Genomic DNA, 20025 nt, shown 5'->3' on the forward strand with positions numbered 1-20025 from the left:
TGCTATCTGAGGCCATGCCATGGAAATCATTATATCTTGGATTTGAGTTTTGTTGAGAGAGAGTGTCGTAAGAGCAAAGTTGATCTATGTTTACTGATTGCTAGAGAAGAAAGTTGAGATTTTTAAGTTTTTTTTCCCCAGAACTCTTAATGATTGTACTTTTTGCATAATCAATGGGATCACCTTTGTAGTAAATCCTTTCTGCTTGTTAAAATGTACAAAAACACAAGACTGACCATTTTTCAGGCAGTTCTTAATCACCTTTAATCAGGTATAGTTTTTAAATCACTCATTAAAAGTGCTATTTTCTACAGGAAGGACATTCTTAATCATTAAACACTGGCAAAATGAAGTGTTATTGAAAGACTAAGGAAGGTTAATTTTTCAGAGTACCAAAATTTAACATAATTTCATTGTATATATATGAGACTTATTGTCCACATTGTCTCTTGTTACCTTTTTTTTTTAGCTGAAAAAGAGACAGACTTTGCCCACTGCTCCCTTTAGCAGTGCTTTTTCCCCCCCATAATGTGACTATTGTAAATAGTATTGAAATGAATGCAGGGGTGTATACAAGAGAGAAGGGTGGACAATATACAGAAATTAAGGGGTCAGTTCATCAAGAAAATAAAACTCACTCTCACACACACACATATGTGCCCCAAACAAAGGTGTATCAAAATACACATATTAGGGGACTTCAACATGCCATTTACATCAATATATCAACTGGACAGAAAATCAACACAGAAAGAACAGCCTTAAATGTGCAAGGTGTTTAAAGATTTTATTTATATTATTTTATATTACTTTTTGCATAGAACAACTGGGACATAGGCCAGAACTGCAGATGGTGAGAGGATTCACCAGAGACAGACTTTGCCCACTGCTCCCCTTAGCCATTTATTTCAGGTTTTAAATTAATAATTGAAAATAGTTGTTATGTGCATTCAGATGGTCTATGTCTTACTGAGGCAATTTCAGAAATGTATGTGTTTTTTTTTAGAACAGCTTTCAGTTCACAGAAAAATGAGTACATAAAATCTATAAATTTTCTCCTCCACAGTTCTGTTATTAACTATTATTATTTCCTCTGTTCTTATATGTTTTATTAATATTTTGCCATATGTTATGTCTTTGTAACAATGATAAGTCAACATTGACACACTATTATTAACTAAATTCCATAGTTTACATTAAGACTCTCACTATGTTGTACATTCTGTAAGTTTTGATACAGTATACATGCATATAATGGCATGAATGTACCATTACAGTATCATGTAGAATAGTTTCACTGTCCTAAAAAGTTCTCTAGGTTCTACCAATTCATCCCCACTATCTTTTTATACTTAGAAAGCCAGTGATCTTTTCATTGTCTTCAAAGATTTTCCTTTTCTAGTGTTTCATATCGTTGCACTCAAACAGTATATAAAATTTAAGATTGTCTTCTTTCATGTGTGAATGTACATTAAAAATAACTTTTTGAGACTTGATAACTTGTTTATTGTTATCACTGGATACTATTTCTTTGGATGTACAACAGTTTTTCTATTTGCTTATTGAAGTATATCTTTACTATTCCCAAGTTTTGGCAATTATGAGTAAAGTAGATATAAACATTCATGTGCAGGTTTTATGTGGCTGTGTTTCCAAATCATTTAGGTAAATAAAGGAACATAATGCTGGATCATGTAATAAATCTATGCTTAATTTTGTAAGACTACAAAACGGTTCTCCAAAGTGGTTGTACCACTTTTGCATTCCTATTAATAATGAATGACAGTCTGTGTTGCATATTCTTGCCAATATTTAGTGTTGTCCATTTGCTGCCTCTTATTCATTACAATAAGTATGTAGTGATTTTTTTTTAAAGGGCTTTGTTAGTCACTTGCATTTCTTGCTGGTGAATCATCAATCAAAAATGTGTCATGAGACACATAAAATCTTGCAGTATAATTAAACATTTTAATTTCAAATTAAAAGATAATTAAACATTAAGTGAAACTCCTTTATATGATTTTATATTGTTTACAAAAATACCTGGACATTTCTGGAACAGAATTCATGCTTGGGTGAAAAATTTGAACAGCAAATAAATATTGCAATTAAGGGAAATTCATTTCACCAGCAAAAATACCATGCAAATGTTCAAGAAATGATTGGTATTTATTTAAGCAAGTTTCATTTGAGTAATGCCTCTGGTGTTTTGTCTTTCAGTAAGAGAACATACAAATCCAAACAAACTCTGTGACTTTGACACTGTAAGTTTTTTTCCTTCTTGGGGTATCAGCAAAGGAATCTGGTATATGTCTAGCCCCAACTGTATAATCTAATCCAGAAAGAATAGATTTGACTTACATTCAATGAAGTATAACAGAGATTTTAAAATCAGCACTATTATCATCCCTGGACCAAGAAATTGCTAATGCATTTATCACTTAGTAAGTAAAAAGTAGTTACTCCACATTTGGCAATTACTAATTATGAGTAATCACAAAGAGTATACTCCCCAGAATTTATATTGGTTCTTTTATGTCTCTGCTCAACACTGGCCAATCTTTCATTTGCTTATAACGTTGAAACTTCCCTTTTAAAAAATTGAACTAACTCTCATGGATATTTCTGTGCACAAAGAGATTTGTAAAAGTGAACTACAGTTTTAATTGGCAGCTCTGTAAAAATCATTGGTTTGCATAAGGATAGTAAAGATTCCTGAAAGCTGAAAATGATCTGTAGACAATCTTGCCCACATGTCCCTGCAGGATTACCTTTGAATAATTCTCCCACCAGCAGCCCTAAATCATTACCCATCAAGATTTATAGATCTCCAGAGAAGGCTTTTGAGACAATCTTGCAGTGTTAATGTTTAATGTTCCATAAACTATTGTCAGGATAAAATTCTCTTTTCTATCTAACCTGCAGTTTTATCCTATTTCCATGTAAATTCTCTTTGAAGGTAGCTACTCCTCAAATTCATTTACATTCTGACAAATGTTATTAATAAAGTATACAAATCTTATATTTTCAACTCCATTGGTCAATTTTCAGCTGTCATTTACTTGACCTCTCAGCCTCATTGCCACAAATGATCACTCCTATGTAGCTGATATTTTTTATTCACTAATGCTTCCATTAAACTACACTAGGCTGCTGTATTTTTTTCATTGTTGTTATATCACTAGCTTTTCTTTTTGTTTTATTTTCTGCATTATCCATATCTACTCCCACCCACTAAAATGCACTCATCCCTTCACCCAATTTTCTTCTCTATCTACATTTGTGCCATAGATGGTATAATCCCTTGGCTGTAAGCATTTATACATTAGTGGCTCCCAAATTTACATATTCATCATAAACTTGTTTCACAAGCTCCTGATGGTACATTCTACTTCCTCCTTTGCAGCCTAAACCTAATGTGCTCAGAGTTGAGCTCCTGGTTGTACCCTCACAAACAACTGACTTTTCGCAGTGTTTGCATTATAGTGAATGGCAACCCCATTCACCAGGTGTCCAGGCCAGAATCCTTGGACTCATTCTTAACCATTCCTCTCATAAACCACATAAAACGTATAAGCAGATCCTATGGGTTCTACCTTCAAAATGTGTCTAAACTATCATTGCCTTTTGCTATTATCAACACTTTTACCCATGTCCAAGCCACTATAACCTCTCACTTAGATTATTGCAATAAATTTCTGCTTAGTTCTTGTTTCCATTCTTGTCCCACAATAGTTGATCTCTACACAACATTGGGAATAAATTTTTTTTTTGAAAGGAACTTAATTGTGTTCTCCCCAAATTCGTACATACGATGATGCTTGGAGATGAAGACTTGGGGGATGAGATATAGGTCTAGAAGAGCTCTTGTGGCAGGAGCCCATATAATAGCACTAGTGTCCTCATAAGTAGAGACATCAAGAACTTTCTCCTCTTCCTCCCCCTCCCTCCTCCCCTCTCCACTCATAAGAGGAAAGACCCTAGGACAACACAGCAATAGATGGTTGTCTGAAATCCATAGAGCTTTCACTAGACTTGCTGAAAACTTGATCTTAGATTTTCAGTATTCAGCGGTCTGAGAAACAAATGTTTGTGTTAGTCACACAGTTCATAATATTTCATGACAGCCCATACTGACTAAGACACCTTACCCAAACTTTGTAAATCAAATCCGAACTTCCATGCTCAAAACTTTTGTATAAATTTCTAACATTGCTAGATTAAATTCCTTAATTCTATAGGACTTGCCTCCCTGCTACTTCTCTGCTTTCGCCGACCAGGCTGCTTCCTTTCTGCTGGGATTTGACACTTACTGAACTTGTCTCTCTTCGTCTTCACAGTGACATTGCTTCATATCTACTTGTAGTTTTTCTGAAATAATACCTTGTCAAAGATGTCTTTCTAGCTAAAATAGTCACATTTCTATCCCCATTACTTTCCATGCTCTCATTTTTAATGAATTTTTACTTATAAACTATCATTAGCTAGTTCTTCCCTCCCTCAACTCATTATGATTTCTTCCTCATCATTCTGGTAAATTACATGGTGATAGGGAGGGACCATATTTTGCTCAGACTATAGATTTATATAGGTAGATATACAATAAATATTCAATGAACAGTGAGCCTGATCTCACAATCACTGTTCTCCATCTGGCTCTTTTGTTTTACTTTGAATGTTGAGGTAAGGAAAGGATGAATTAGAATGACATTAGAATTCAAACAGAAGGAATATATTTAGAAACCCATTAAGTATAACAGAATACTAACCTTTATAAATTTGATGTTTTTACAAACAGCTAACTGCTGTGCTCTTTTACCCCAACAAAGTACAAATACAAAGGTATTCTTCATGGTTTAGGGAGATAAATTGAGGAGTTTCTAGAAATTTCTTCTGCACATAAAAATCATCCTATCATCATCTTTGTCTGCAATGTCATCTCTGAGTCCTTTAAATTCTTCCTGTGGCAGTCTGTCTACAAGGAAAAGAAAATGAATGAATTACATTTTTAAGAATGTGGAATAATCATCATCCCTGATTAAAATTCCAAGTACCCAGAAGAGATAAAAAGAAATAGAGTGATTAAGCAAATAATTGGTTAAACAAAGCAGCTGTTCATTACCTGTCTAAATGAAGAATAATACGTAAAGGAAAAAAAAATCCATCTGCTTCGAGACATGAAATCATCCTCCAGGCTCCAAAGAGAGCTTACATACAAGTGGGAGAGAAAGTGATACCGTGAAACTCAATTCTTAAGAGCAGAATCTTTTCTTCATGGCCTCCTGATGGGATAGGTCTTCTCCTTTCATCAATCTAGGTTACTGAGCTACAGATATGTGTAAAGGTTCAATTACAAGATCTCAGTTGGAACATTTAAGGCCTGGTGGCTGTTATGTGCTCAGTGCTGTACTAGTAAATAAAGTTTTAAAAATAGAAAATGAAGAAAAGTTTCTTTTAAAAAAGAAAATAAAACAAAAATAAATTTAGTTTAGAAAAATAAAACAAGAGAATTGAGGTTTTAAAAATGGATATGTAACTACTTAAGAAGAAAAGTTCTAACAATCTTGCATTTCTATATCAATTTAACCCTAAATTGTCTTAGGAAATCACAAGCTTATATATACTTGCATGTGTGTGTGCATATACATATCTTTATGTAGATATACTGTACATGTACATTTATTTATGATTTTGAGCAATGTGTTAAGTGATGTTGTCACAAAGGATCCTTTGTTCTCCGCATAGAATCTAATTAGAGAAGCAAGTCCTGTACTTGAGGATATTAAAGTATGTAGCCATTTTGTAAATATGTACACATTTATGCTTGTAGTTATTTTAAGTAAAGGGATGAGGTCACTGAGGGATGAGGTTAGATCAGCATCTCTATTGGAGAAAATGAGTCTTGAACCTAGATCTTTGAAAGATGGAAATTTGGGGCTTTGAATGGTGGAGAGAGAGGAAAGAAACTTTTTAGGGCTCTGAAAGAGGAATGATAAAGGCAGAGAGCCAGGAATGTGCTATGTGATTGTAAAAAGGCCAGTTTGACAGAATTGGGGCCAGCGAGCATGTAGGGGATTAGTGGGAGATAGGTTGAAGCCAATTGATGGAAGACCTAGAATGCCAGGTTAATTAGTTTTGACTTGATCCTACAGGCAAATGGATGTCCTTACAGGACAGTAACATGCTGAAAGCAGTGCCTTAAGACAATTAAGGCAGGTTTTAGAAGGAATTTGCTTGTCTGTGTGTGGCAAATGATGGATGGGTGTGGGATCAGTGAAAGAGTTAACTCTTAGTTACTGTGTTAATGCTTATCAGAAACAAATCTTCAAATTCTCCCCTCAGAAATTCAAGCAGAGAGAAAAGCCATGCTACTTTTCCCCAATTGTTTTGTTGACATTTTCATAATTTGTTTTAACTCTTACTTTTTCTAATTCAACATGTCGCTCAGGGGAGTTGGAGAGGAGGGAGCTTTCAGCTTTGTGCATTACTCCACTACCTCCTTGCCCCTTCAACCATGCTCAGGAGAGGTCTCTTAAAACAGGCTTGTGATTCATTCTCATATTCCCTGGAGAAGCTGTGAGTCATTCTGCCTGGATTCAACAAAGGCCCTACATCTGAGCTTGGTGACTTGCTTCAGTTCTAAGCATGTCTATAAACTGGGTTGCTTTCCATTTTCTTCAAAATTACCTCTTCCTGGTGTGGCTTTATTATCTGAAATATGCAAAGTCCTAATGTCTCAAACAGATCCCTATTGAAAAGGAAATACAAACACACGTAACAATGCCAAACAGGGATAATCTGGGGAATATCTATGTCCTTGTTCCCCCAAATTCATTTCAGGTAAGCTCAAAGGTTACTTTTTGCATGCACCCATCAGGAATTTATGGACTACACAGGGACAGAATCTTAGCTATAAAACAAACATATAAGCACAAAGAGAACAAACCTCAGAGAATAGTTAAATAGAAATATGGGAAGTTTATGATTATATATGCCAAGGAAACTGGTGCTGACAATTTTGAAATTTAACTGAAATAATTAGGTGACAATGAAAGAGAAAATCCGAAGTCCTGCAGCAGTATGCATGTTCTGGACTTTAAATTAATTTTCTGTTGCTTATCTATGAGTCTCCAAAAATTTCTCTTAGTACAAATGAGAACTGACAGCTAATGGACCCAATAGGGAATTATATTCTTAGTGTAAATTATGTGAGTTTGTGTGCAACAACCTCATTTTGGTTTGACGAGTATACTGTAGAATTATACAGGAGGTGAATGTGAAGATTAAAGAAACAGAATCAGAATTGCTTGTGATACTGAAGTCTTATCTGGAGATGAAGTTTGCCTTTTATGTCAACAAATACATGTCTATGCTTGCAGAATTATCTTGAGGATGCTGAAGTTTTCTGGATAGGTTTAAAAATGGGAGGGATAAATTGAAGTAATTGTCCTGAGGTTGAACTAGTGCTCTGGAATCATTCTGACAAGGAAAGGATCTGGTAGGATACAAGAGTGTTAAAATTCATTCGTTGACTGGCCTACAAACACAGAAATTTTATTAAGTTTAGCTCTGTGTATTCTTTGCATGTTGTCAGATTGAGAGCAAGGGCCTGAGAGAAGATTTTCTAGGGGATGATGAGAATTATGAAGAGAAAGAAGGAAAAGAGAAATGGTGGCAGGGAGATGGAGAAAATTAAAATCTGAATGAATGAGAGACAGAATATGAGAAAGAGTTGGATTTGTACCACTGACAAGGCAGTTGACCAAAATATTGTTGGTATCTTGTAAGAATTGATGGTTCAAAGGATTAGACAAAAGAATGTAAATAAAGGGCATGGGTGACAAGAAAAAATGGCTCATCTAGACACCTAAAATGTTATTTGATTTTTCAAAGCTCTTTCCTTCTTTTCTATGACTGGCATAAATAATATATTGAAACCTCATGAAAGGGTTATGATGTCACAAAGCAATGATAGAGGTAGATCCTTGTTTTGCTTACTCATTTGCCTTCATATATACAAATGAGTTATAAGAGGAAGAAATTGAGAAAATGATCCAATTTTGCAATTACACCAAAAATAATTAATACCTAGGAGTAAATCTAACATAGGAAACAAAAGATTAGAAGAAAACCATAAGACATCATTGAAAGAATAGAAGAAGACAGAAAGAAATGGAAAAATAGTTTCTGCTCATAGATTGGGAGAATCAACATTGTCAAAATGGCCACTGTGGCAAAAGCAATATATAGATTCAATGCAACCCCAATAAAAATGCCAAAGGAATTTTTCAAAAAATTGGAACAAACACTATTGAAATTCATATGGAATCACAAAAGACTCTAAATAAAAAAACAACCCTGACAAAAAGAAAGAATGTAGGTATCACAGTCTCAGAACTCAAATTTATATTATAAAGTCATAATAATTAAAACAGCCTGGCACTGGAACAGACACACAGATCAATGGAGCAGAATTGAGAGCCCAGAAATTACCCCACACATATCTGGACAGTTAACCTATGATAAAGAAGGCAAGAACATGGAGTAAGGATATCTTCTTCAATAACTAACATTGGGGAAATTGGATAGCTGCATGCACAATAATAAAAGTAGGTAATTTTTTCACATCACAAACAAAAATCAATTAAAAATAAAGAAGATTTGGAAGTAAAACCTGAAACCATAAAATACATAGAAAAAAACTTTTCACAACACAAACTTAAGGGATGCCTTTAGGTATTCATTACTAACAGCAAGGAAAACAAAAGAGAATATAAACAACTGGGATTACATCACATTAAAAAGCTTTTGTATAGGGAAAAAACCATAACTAAGGTAAAAAGACACCTTAATGAATAAGAGAAAATATCTGCATATCATCCATCTGACAAAGGTCTGGTATCAAGGATATACAGGGAATACATGAAACCCCACAAAAACAAAAGTTAAAAAATGGGCCTAAGAACTAAACAGACACTTCTCCAAAGAAGACAGAATGTAAATAGGCACATAAAAAAAGGTTCATAGTCGCTTATCATTAGGGAAATGCAACTCAAGATCACAACGAGAATCCATCTCACACCCATGAGAATGGCCCATATAGAAAAGGCCAGGAATAAAAAATGTGGTGAAGATATGTAGGAAAGGGAACTCTCCTACCCTGCTAATGGGGATGCAAATCGATCTAGCCCTTATGGAAAGTGGTATGAAGTACTCAAAACATTAAAATTGGATCTGTCATTGGACCCAATAATCCCATTCTTAGGAATCTACCCTCCCCTAAATTCAAAAACACTAATTGGAAATGAAACTTCTCCCATATCTATTGAAGTGTTATTTACTATAGCTAAATTATGGAAACAACCCATCTCCAAACAGATGAGTGGATCAAGAAGATATGCTACATATACACAATGGACTTTTATTCAGTGACCAAAAAAAAAAGTAAACAGATGCAATTTGCAGCAACATGGATTGAGCTGGAAGGGATCATGCTAAGTGAAATAAACCAGAAGGAGAAAGATAGATACCAGATGGCATCACTAATATGTGGAGTATCAGGTAACTAATCTGCTAGTAAGTGAAAGACAAGTTTAAAAACTAACCCTTGAAAACTGACCAAAGAAGTTACGCAGGGAAGGCAGGAGGGAGTGGAGAAGGGGAAAGAAGAAAGAGGGAATTGTTGGGTCCTTTGCCTGGACAGACCTCCCCACCACCCCCACAGAATCATATGCACACTGTTGTGTGGAAACAAAGAATGAGCCATGGGTGCTGGAACAGAAAAACAGGAGGCAGGAAGTGTTCCTGCCTTGTGTTTGCTACCTTGTGTTCTTTGACCCCCATGTTATTGTCGAATGTTATTGACGCACTTGCTGAGAGCTTCCGCCTACCCCCAGCCCCAGGCTCCAGGCTGAAGGGGATAAATAGGGAAGGAGAGAAGAATAAAGTGTGCCTTTGCTTGCTGACCAAGAAGTGTGTGTTTTAATCCTGATGTCCTTCGCTCAGACCATCTCTGCTGTCGTGCTGGCGCGGCAGGGAATGAAGCAGAAAGGACTACAGTGATGGATTATGGGCGACTTGGTGGTGAGTGTGCTATGGTGGCGATACCTGATGGGGGTAGTCAGATATTGCCTTAATTAAAAATAAATAAATAATAAAAAAATAACATTCCTCCAATGAGAAATTAGACCAAATGGAATCTATTTTATGACACTGAACTCCCAAAATGCTGAGTACATATTCTCCTCAAGTGCACAGGTATCATTCTTCAGGATAGACCACATGCTTGGTGACAATACAAGGGTAAACAAAGTATTGAAGAAAAAAATTTTATCACACATGTTCTCAAATAAATAATGTAACCTTACAACTTAAGGAACTGGAAAAACAAGAAAAAATTCAGCCTAAATCCACCAGAAGGAAGGAAATAATAAGAATGAATACAGAACTAAGAGAAATAGAAATCAAAAACATAATTCAAAAGATCTCTGCTATTAATATTTTTTCTTAAAGCTTCAGTTTCTATTTTGTTTCATTAAATTCATTTCTTAGGTCATTCTTTTTTTTGTTTCTCTTCCATCAGCTTTTCTTTATTTTCTTCAATTTCTTTATCTTGTCAATTTTGAGCTCTGTATGTTATAGGAAAATAAAACTTTGATTTTATGGATGGATTCTGGAGTTGTTCTCTCTTTTTTTTTTTTTTTTTAAAGATTTTATTTATTTGTGCATACAGAACTGGGGTACAGGCCAGAGGCTCAGGGGCGGTGAGAGGCTTCACCAGAGACAGAGTGGGCAACAGAACAGGCAGATGGTCAAAGTACACTGCTGAGGGGAGCAGCGGGCGGGCCAGGAGAGGTCTGCCACACCATGTGGTCACCTCCGGGGCTGGCGGGAATTGAACTCATGCGGAAGCAGCTTTAGATTCTCAGTGCTGTGCTTTAACCTGCTGAGCCACCAGGGAGGGCCAAGTTGTTCTCTCCTTTTAATGAGAAATTCCCTCAATGTCTCAGGGTGTCATGTACTATATAATTTTTTATCTGCCTACTTGCTGCTTCAGATTTCCCTAATTAAACAAAATGTAGCTGTAGCATACATTAGAGATTTGCACTATTTCTACTTTCCCAGTAGGTGGTACTGTGGTTTTATTTGATTTCATTTATTTATTTATTGTTGGCCTTTCCCAGGTTCCGTAGGTAAAGAGACTGATCTCTTGAAACTGCTGAGTCATGGGTGGGGGAGCAGAAGCCTGGAGGGATTCAGCTGGAGATGTGAATGTGCTGGGGGAGAGCTGGCCCCTGTTTGTCTCCCCAACGGTATTCTACCTCTCTGGGGTCAAGAGTATGCTTGCTGCCAGTGCGTTTCCCAAGGTCAGTAAGAGCCCAGAGTGGTTGTGGAGTTAAGCACAGAACATGGCATTGTTGGTTTTTTTTTCTTTTCTTTTCTGTGGGGACTGGAATGCCAGGAACATACCTGTTTCTTTGCAAGTATTTCCCCTCAGCTAAGGGTGTGTGCTTCTACATGATTCAGCTCTCTAGCCTCTGGGCTGAAATTTGAGTAGAAGTTTGTATGGCCGACTTTCCACCACAGAAATCCAGTTGCTTATGGTCACTCACCTTGTGGTGAATGAACCATAAATCCTATCCTGGTCCCTTCTGATGTCCAAGAGGTGCTTTAGTTTTGCCCTAAGTCAAGGGAAGCTCTGAGTATAGTGCCACTAGTGTAAATTTTCAGATTATCCTTGTAAAACCCAAACAAGAAACCTCCTCTGACGCCATCTTGGAGGGACAACCTTGTTTTTTTTTTCTTTTTGTTACACTTGTAATAGAATCACCAAGCTTCACACAGAACACTGCAGCTTCCAGGGACTCAGGAGGCAAACTGGTTATGTATTTCTCTGCCTTTCTAAGAATCCTCTACACACAGATAAATGTAATGGTTTTTTTTTTATTACTCCTAAGATGACTTTTTTTTTTTTTGCAAAGGTTTAAAGAGACAGATGGGAAAAATAACTTTTTTCAGAGTAGTGGAGATAAGGGGCTATTTCTGTGTAACTGTCTCAAGGAGATTCAAAATGAATGTTCTGATTTAAGCCCAGAAAGAAGAAACAACTCTCACCTCTTCTTGATAAAATTTCATCAACTATAATTCTACCCTCTTATCATAGTCAAAGCAGCACTTGTTAAGGAAGTGTATGAGGTGTTTCTTTTGTGGTCATTGATCAAATGTAAGTTTCTGTTAGGAGGTGCGCTCCAGTGCGCTCAGAATTTTAAAGGAATAAGCTAATCTCAGGAGCTCCAGGAAATAGTTTATTCATTTATAAAGAAAACTCTATAATAAAAGTTATTAAAATTCATAAATGCACCATGTAACAGTCTACCTGCCACAGTGAGATTTTTCAAAATTTTTCAGTTGGTGGAATAATCTTGAACCAGAATTGCCGTTAAACATAATGTTCTTTAAGAAATAAAAATAGAAAAGTATCAAACCTGTCTATTTTTCACTAATTTTTTTGAACCCTGTAGAAAATTGATACAACTCTTTCTTTTCAAGATACCAAGACACATTAGTATGATGTGAAGTGATTTGGAAGTTTCAATGCAGTTTGAAATCAGTTCTCAATAATATAGGTGAGGATTGCAAAGTACATCTTTGGAATCCTTACCTTTTCTTTCAATGCTTTCCCCCTCATTGGGATGGCTTTTGTTTGTTTGTTTGTTTAAGGTGTGGTTAACATGCATATAAAATCTTCACTATAGTCAATTTTAAGTGCATTTTGATGAATTTTGATAATCACATGCAATTGTGTAAACCCCAACACAATCAATATATAAAATGGTCCATCACCCTAGAAATTTCCCTCAGGTCCCTTTATCTTGGTCCCCTATATCCCCATCCCCATCCTTAGATTTAGGCAGGTATTTATTTGTTTTATGTCACTCTATTTTTGCTTTTTCTAGAAATTTATAAAAGTGGCACACACAGTATGTAATATTTATTTTTTACTTGACACAGGTTTCTTGGATCTTGACACTGTTGACATTTGGGTAGTGTAATTTTTATAAGGGTCTTTAGAATGTTGAACAGCATGACTGTTCTCTAATTCTTAGATTCCAATAACATCTCCTAGTTGTGACGATAAAAAAATGTCTCCAGAAATTGCCAAATATTTCAAGGAGTAAATCTGGTTCTAGTTGAGAACTACGGATTTACTAGATTGCTTAGATTATGCATGTTGCTATATATACCAGTAGTTCACTAATTTCTATTGAGAATTCGTATTCCAATTAATGAATATACCATACTCATTGTTATTCATCTGTGGATGGTCATCTGTTATTCCAGTTTTATAACGTTACAAATAAAGTTATTTATTTATGCTTACAGAACTGGGGTACAGGCTAGAGGTGCAGGGGGGTGAGAGGCTTCACCAGAGACACAGTGGGGAGATGAACAGGCAGATCACCGATGTACACTGCTGAGGGGCGCAGCAGGCGGGTCAGGAGAGATCTGCCACGCCATGTGGTCACCTCTGAGACAGAGATGGAACTCATGCTGATGTGGGTTTAGCTCCCCTCTGTGCCACCAAGGAGGGCCCAATTTGTGTATTTTCTTTAGATAAATGCTTATTGAAATATTTTGTCTATCTTTAAATTAGGTTACTAATCTTATTGTTGAGTTGTATGAAATCTTTATATACTCTTGAGAAAAAGTGCTTTGTTAGATGTATGGTTTGCAAGTGTTCCCAGCTGTGGCTTTTTTTTTTTCTTTCCCCAATTATCTCTCTTAAAGCAAAACCTTTATTAAGCTTAATGGAGTCCATTTTATTTTTCTTTATACATTATTTTTTTTTTTTTGGTGTTCTGTCTAGGAAATTTTCCTAACCCATGGGTACAAATTTTTTCTTATGTTTCTGAGATGTTTAACAGTTTTGGCTTTTGCATTCAGATATATGATCAATTTTGAGTGAATCTTTGTGTCTTGTGTGCAAAGTCAAGGTTTTTGCTCCAGCATCATTTGTTGAGAAAACTATCTGTCTGTGTGAAATTATCTCAACTCATTTGTCAAATAGTATTTGACTATGGATGCTAAGATACTATGTGTACTCTAACATACAATTCCTAGTGTGTTATATAAATATCAATTAAATTGAAGTGATTGATAGTTTTGTTCAGATCTAAATTTTTGCTGACTTTTGGCCTAGCATTTCTATCAGTATCTAAAGGGGAATTGCCTGTTTCCCCCTTTAATTTTGCCATTTTTGTTTCATCCTTTTTCAACCCTGGTACACTTTGAGACTGTACACAGTGTAGTAGGAGGTGCAGCTCATTGGGGCTGGCTTAGACACACGATCTTACAATAGCTCAAAATAACTACCTGGAAAGGAAAGGTTATACTTAGAGTCTTTGATTTGTAGAATATTTCCTTTCTGCTCAATGTTCTCTAGGATCACAGAATTGCCTGCTCAGTTACTTCTCAGAAGATATTTAATGAACATGCATTTTAAAAGAATAGACATTTCTGATATCTTCAGAATTATGTTAGAGCCTATGGCTGGAGGGAAGAAATGTAACCCTAACGCAGCTTTAGCTTTCAAATAAATCACCATTCAGCTGAGACAATACCAAATCTCTGTCGTGACTGGTAACAGCGCAGGTCCTCATCTTATTTCCCAATGCAGTAATGTCTCAGCTGATAGACTTGGTGTCAGTTTCTGTTCACTTGGGCCATTCCCCCTTTTCGCTTCCTGATATATCTTTTCATAGGTCTGATTATGTAATCCCCTTCTATAAAATAGTTGATGCTTGTCTATTGCCCATAGAAAAGACAAACCTAATATGCACAGAAAGTTAAGATACTTCGAATTCTGATACCAGTCCCCATTACTAGCTCTGTTGTTCACTACTGTCACTTCCTTCACAATGCAAAATATGTTGTAGTCGAATGCTTTTTCTGAAAAGTTCTATAGACCCTTAATTGCATTTGATCTTGGAAAAAAGTTTTCATGGTCATATATTAATAAGTGCAAACTGCTGCACACTATTGTATATTTCCTTTTTAGAGATGCATGCAGTATTAATATGTTACAAGCACTGAAAACATGCTATGGTGAAGATCTTTATTTTACATTAGTCAGTTGTTTCCCAATCTATTTGAAAATCACCCCCACTCTGAATAAAGCTCTTTCATAGAGCATGTTTTGGAAAATAGTGCTTTGACACATTTGCAGGTTCCTGAAAAACTGTATGTTACAGTTGCTTTTTGCATGAAGTAGAAGAATTCTTCTGGTAGATGATTCCTGGAGGTGGAAACTTTATGGTACACTTTCCTCCTTTACCAAACCAGAAACGTATTTACCCTTCAAAGTTCATCTTGTGTTTAATCGCCTATAAAACCTTCTCTGTCACATCATATAGTTCTCGCTAGGACAAGATGAATTGATTGCCTATGTCATCCTAGAGATCTGCTCATAATCCTTTAATATTACTTGTTATAGTTTGTGTGTCTGCCTCCTCACGTGGTTAACTGTTAGATGCCCTTTTGGGGGACTATCCACAGGACCTCCTCTCTCCCTGTCTTCCTGATCTCTATTTTTTATCTTTTTTTTTAAAGATTTATTTATTCATACAGAGCTGGGGTACAGGCCATAGTTGCAGGGGCAGTGAGAGGCTTCACCAGAGACAGAGTGGGGGGCAGAACAGGAAGATCAATGAAGTACACTGCTGAGGGGAGCAGTGTTCAGGAGCCTCGCCATGTGGATCTCCTCCAGGGCAGGCGGGGATCGAACTCATGCGGAAGTGGCTTTCGATTCTTAGTGCTGCGCTTTAACCCACTGCGCCACCAGGGAGGGCCCTATTTTTTATCTTTTTTAACAATGTTTTTATTGAAGTAACATTGCACTATAACACACATTTAAGTGTGAATATTAGAAATCATCTGTATGTACTACATGAAGTTCAAAATTCTCTTTTTCCTAAAAGTACACGTTGGTTTAAACACTTTTGAAAAATATTTTTGGCCTAAAAATGAGATTTGTCAGACTACAAACCAGAGACATTCAGAGTAGAAGGGACCAGGATCAAAACTGGGGTGGGAAGTACACACAGGACTATGGTGATGGCACATGTGTGAAGTAGTGGGATTACAACGGAGATGAAAAAATGTACACAATGAAAATGTAAAACACACACACACATATATATAATAAAAGGAAAAAATGAGTTTTGTCAGCAAATTATTTATTTTTTCAATGAGCAAATGCTTATTGAAATGTCTCTATGGGGTTATTGTACTAAGCACTTGAGGCATAGGACATAAATCATCTCTAGCTCTGTCATGTCTCCCCTTAAGCATTCATCTAGTGAAGGAGGTAATGTATACATATATAAATCATTTTAAGATAACATTTTTAAAACCCCAACAATTTCGAAAGAAAAGATATGGAGACGTTATTACGCATGTTAAATGAGGAAAAAAACATTTTGGCTGAAGTCATCAGGTTGGACATCAGATACCAGAGAGCATTTGTTGGGATTTGCGGTATTTCAAACAGGGGAAAAAGGGTAAATTAAAAACCGAAGCATGGGGCTCTCCCTGGTGGTACAATGAGTTAAAGCACTGCATTATGAAACTCTATGAAGCCACTGCAGCACGAGTTTGATCCCCACCCCGGAGGTGATCCACATGACACAGCAGACCTCTTCTGACACTCCTGCTGCTCCCCTCAGCAGTGTACTTTGTCAATCTGCCTGTTCTGCTCCCTGCTCTGTCTTTGGTGAATATTCTCACCCACCACACCTCTGGCCTCTACCCCAGTTCTGTAACCATAAATAAATAAATCTTTAAAAAAAAAAACCCAACCCAAGCATGTAAGATATTATCCTGTTATTTTATTTCAGTAGTCATATAGTTGATGTGCAAAAGTGATATTTGAATTGTTATCAGTCACAAAATATTGATTTGACAACATATAAAGCTCCTTACCTCTTTTCTGTCACTTTGACCTCAAGCAAGCCAAATCATCTCCTTTAATGGTGTTAGGATGGACAGGTCATTAATAAACTATTCTGAACTGTGACTCAAAGTTGTAAATGTGTGAGATATAGTTTCATGCTTGCTTCCCTTTGATTACTCATAAAAATTGCTTTAATAGTCATTTTGAAAATTCAAGTCTGGTTTTTGCCAGAGTAATGAATGGAAAGACTAGAGGACAATCAAAAAAGAGACAGAGATTTTCAGCTTAAATATTCCTTTAAGTGTATTGTTTAAAGAGACTAAAATGTGTCTGTCACATAGTCAAAAGTACAAATGGCTAATGTAGCCACTATTTAAAAACAAAAATAGAAAAATTCTTATTCATATGAAGTGATGCATGCTTCAAAGTTTCTTTAATGAATAATTATCAAAACCTTACTATGTGTAAAGCACAAGGTAGACATTATGTGAGAAAACATAATGTATTAACATGTATCATTCACCAAAACCAGACTAAAATATAGTACAGCCAGTAAGATATCACTCCAAGAGGATATATTAATATGTTAATTAGGTCCAAGTGCCATAAAAGACATTGAGGAACATATATGGAACTTCAGAGTAAACGGAAATGTATAAACCCATTGATGGGGAGATCTTTGAGATGATATTGAACTGAAATTGGAAGGAATATTAGAATCTAATCTGTGGCCCTCCCTGGTGGCGCAATGGGTTAGAGCACAGCACTGCAAGCTAGCCACAGACGCTTCAGTGTGAATTCAATCCCTGCCCTGGAGGTGACCCACACGATGCAGTGAACCTCTCCTGTATCTCCCACTGCTCCCCTCAGCAGTGTACTTCATTGATCTGCCTGTTCTGCTCCCCACTCTGTCTCTGGTGAAGCCTCTCACCGCCCCTGAGCCTCTGGCCTGTACCCCAGTTCTGTGTGCACAAATAAATAAATCTTTAAAAAATCTGATCTGTAAACATGGTAGGGGATTTCATGAATAACGTACATCATATGCAAACTTAGAGAGGTGAGAAACTTTTCATTTTCATTTTTTTGGAAGTCTCTAGTGATATGGGGGTTCAGGAATTAGAAGGCGAATAAATGCCGGTTATGAATATGGTCCATAGCCTGCAGATATTAAATGATATTATCTTTCTTTTATAAGAAAGGCACAATAAAATTTTCTCATGAGATGCTTATTTAAATATACTTTTATTATACTAGCAACCTGTAAGGGTGGAATATTCAGTTGTAAATAAGGCTGTGAAGTGAGAAAAATGAAAGCAGACAGTGTCTGATGATCTATATGATGGCAAATATCGACTTGACTGAACTCATACTTGTCACTTGATAGTTTGTCATTATGTTTGTAGATGTAGGCAAAGAGTAAGTGTGCATTTGGAGTACATCTTTAGGGCTTTTATCCTGATTCCACATTCTTGTTGTCATGACTACCTGTCTTAGGCGTACAACAGAGCAGATGTTCTTTTATTTGAACACCTACATCAGCTCTCTGCACATCCTGTATACTTTTCATTAAAGCAAGAGAAGTAGCAGGAGTAACTGAACTTGTATCACTAAGAATTGCTTTTCCTGTCTAGATTCATTCTTCTCTCCTAAAAAGCTGTTATTACTCTGATGGATAAACGACCAAAGTTTCTACTAAGTACAGGTGTGGACTTTTACGAGGCTAGACACAAGTTATGCAATGAATGTATATGACTCACACTAAACAGTAAAATTAATGATTATTTCAAATGTAAACCTACATTAATAGAATATACATGTTTCAATAAATCAGTTGGTAGAAGAATTGAGAAGGACTTATGCTTACATCAAAGGGAAAAAATAAAAATTATAGTAGTTATGCTTTCTTTCTCTCATCTAATTCCACTTGTTTTATGCAATTGAATAGGTAAAAAATTAGGGATACTTAAAAAAATTCATTTACTTGTTTGGAGTCAATAGATGATTTCTGGAAGTGATTTGGATTTTTTTTTTTTATAAATGAGAAAATTAGGCAGCCATACAGATGACTCACTCAACACCTCATTCCAATTTTCAGTTAACTGCACATACTTTGCTCCAGGATGTCAACTGAAAGGCCACAGTCCAGTCTTTGAATTATCTAGTAGTCTTGTAAAAGTCTATGTAACAATTTAACATTTATAATACCTTTGAAGTAATATTATTATCAGACATTATGGTGTTACATATATCCTATGTATTCTTGTGGACAACTCAAACACTAACACTATCAATATTTTACAGATGAGGAAACTGAGTCTAGAGAGGACAAATAAGTTAGCCCAAAATAACACAGGCATATAAAAATGTAAACAAAGATTTGACTCATTCCTAAATCTGCTCCAACTCAGCAATTTAAACCACGGCTTCTTCAGTTGGTCTTTCTTTCATTCTATACAAATCTTTAATCTTATTGACAACCTCAATCTTTGTTATTCCATGTTTTGCCCATAGCCCGTCACCTTTGCCATCATGCACTTCTTTACCCATGGTGAATAAATATTCCCACCAGCACCTAATCCCTGCATCTTCTTGTTTCCCTCATTTATCCTTAACATTCATAAACCCCTCTCAGTCCAATCACCCACTTATTTTTTTGTTTTTCCTCCCAAACTGACTAGTCTTAGTTGAGCTGCTTGTGATGATTACATTATGTAACGATTTGGAACCATTCAGTGTGTGTTGTTCTCAAAAGATGAAATTTTGCCACTTGTGACAACATGGATGGGCTTGGAGGGAATTCTGCTATAAGTGAAGTAAGTCAGAAGAAAAAAAAAAAACAAATATGGTATTTTTTCCCCTCTGTGGAATATAAAAGCAAAAGGGCAATCGAACAAATAAAACAAAAGCACAACAAACCTTTTGGCACTGACAACAAAATAGTGCTTACCAGAAAGGGGAGAGGGGAACAGGCTGGTGGTGGGGAGAGTATGTTATATACTGCTGAGGTGAGACTCTAGACCTTTACAGTTTGTACCTTGTTGTAAACTAATATTAACTCAGTAAAAAAAAAAAAA

This window comes from Condylura cristata, unplaced genomic scaffold (genome assembly GCF_000260355.1).
Source record: "Condylura cristata isolate star-nosed mole 26May11 unplaced genomic scaffold, ConCri1.0 scaffold00019, whole genome shotgun sequence".
NCBI classification, from domain to species: Eukaryota; Metazoa; Chordata; class Mammalia; order Eulipotyphla; family Talpidae; genus Condylura; species Condylura cristata.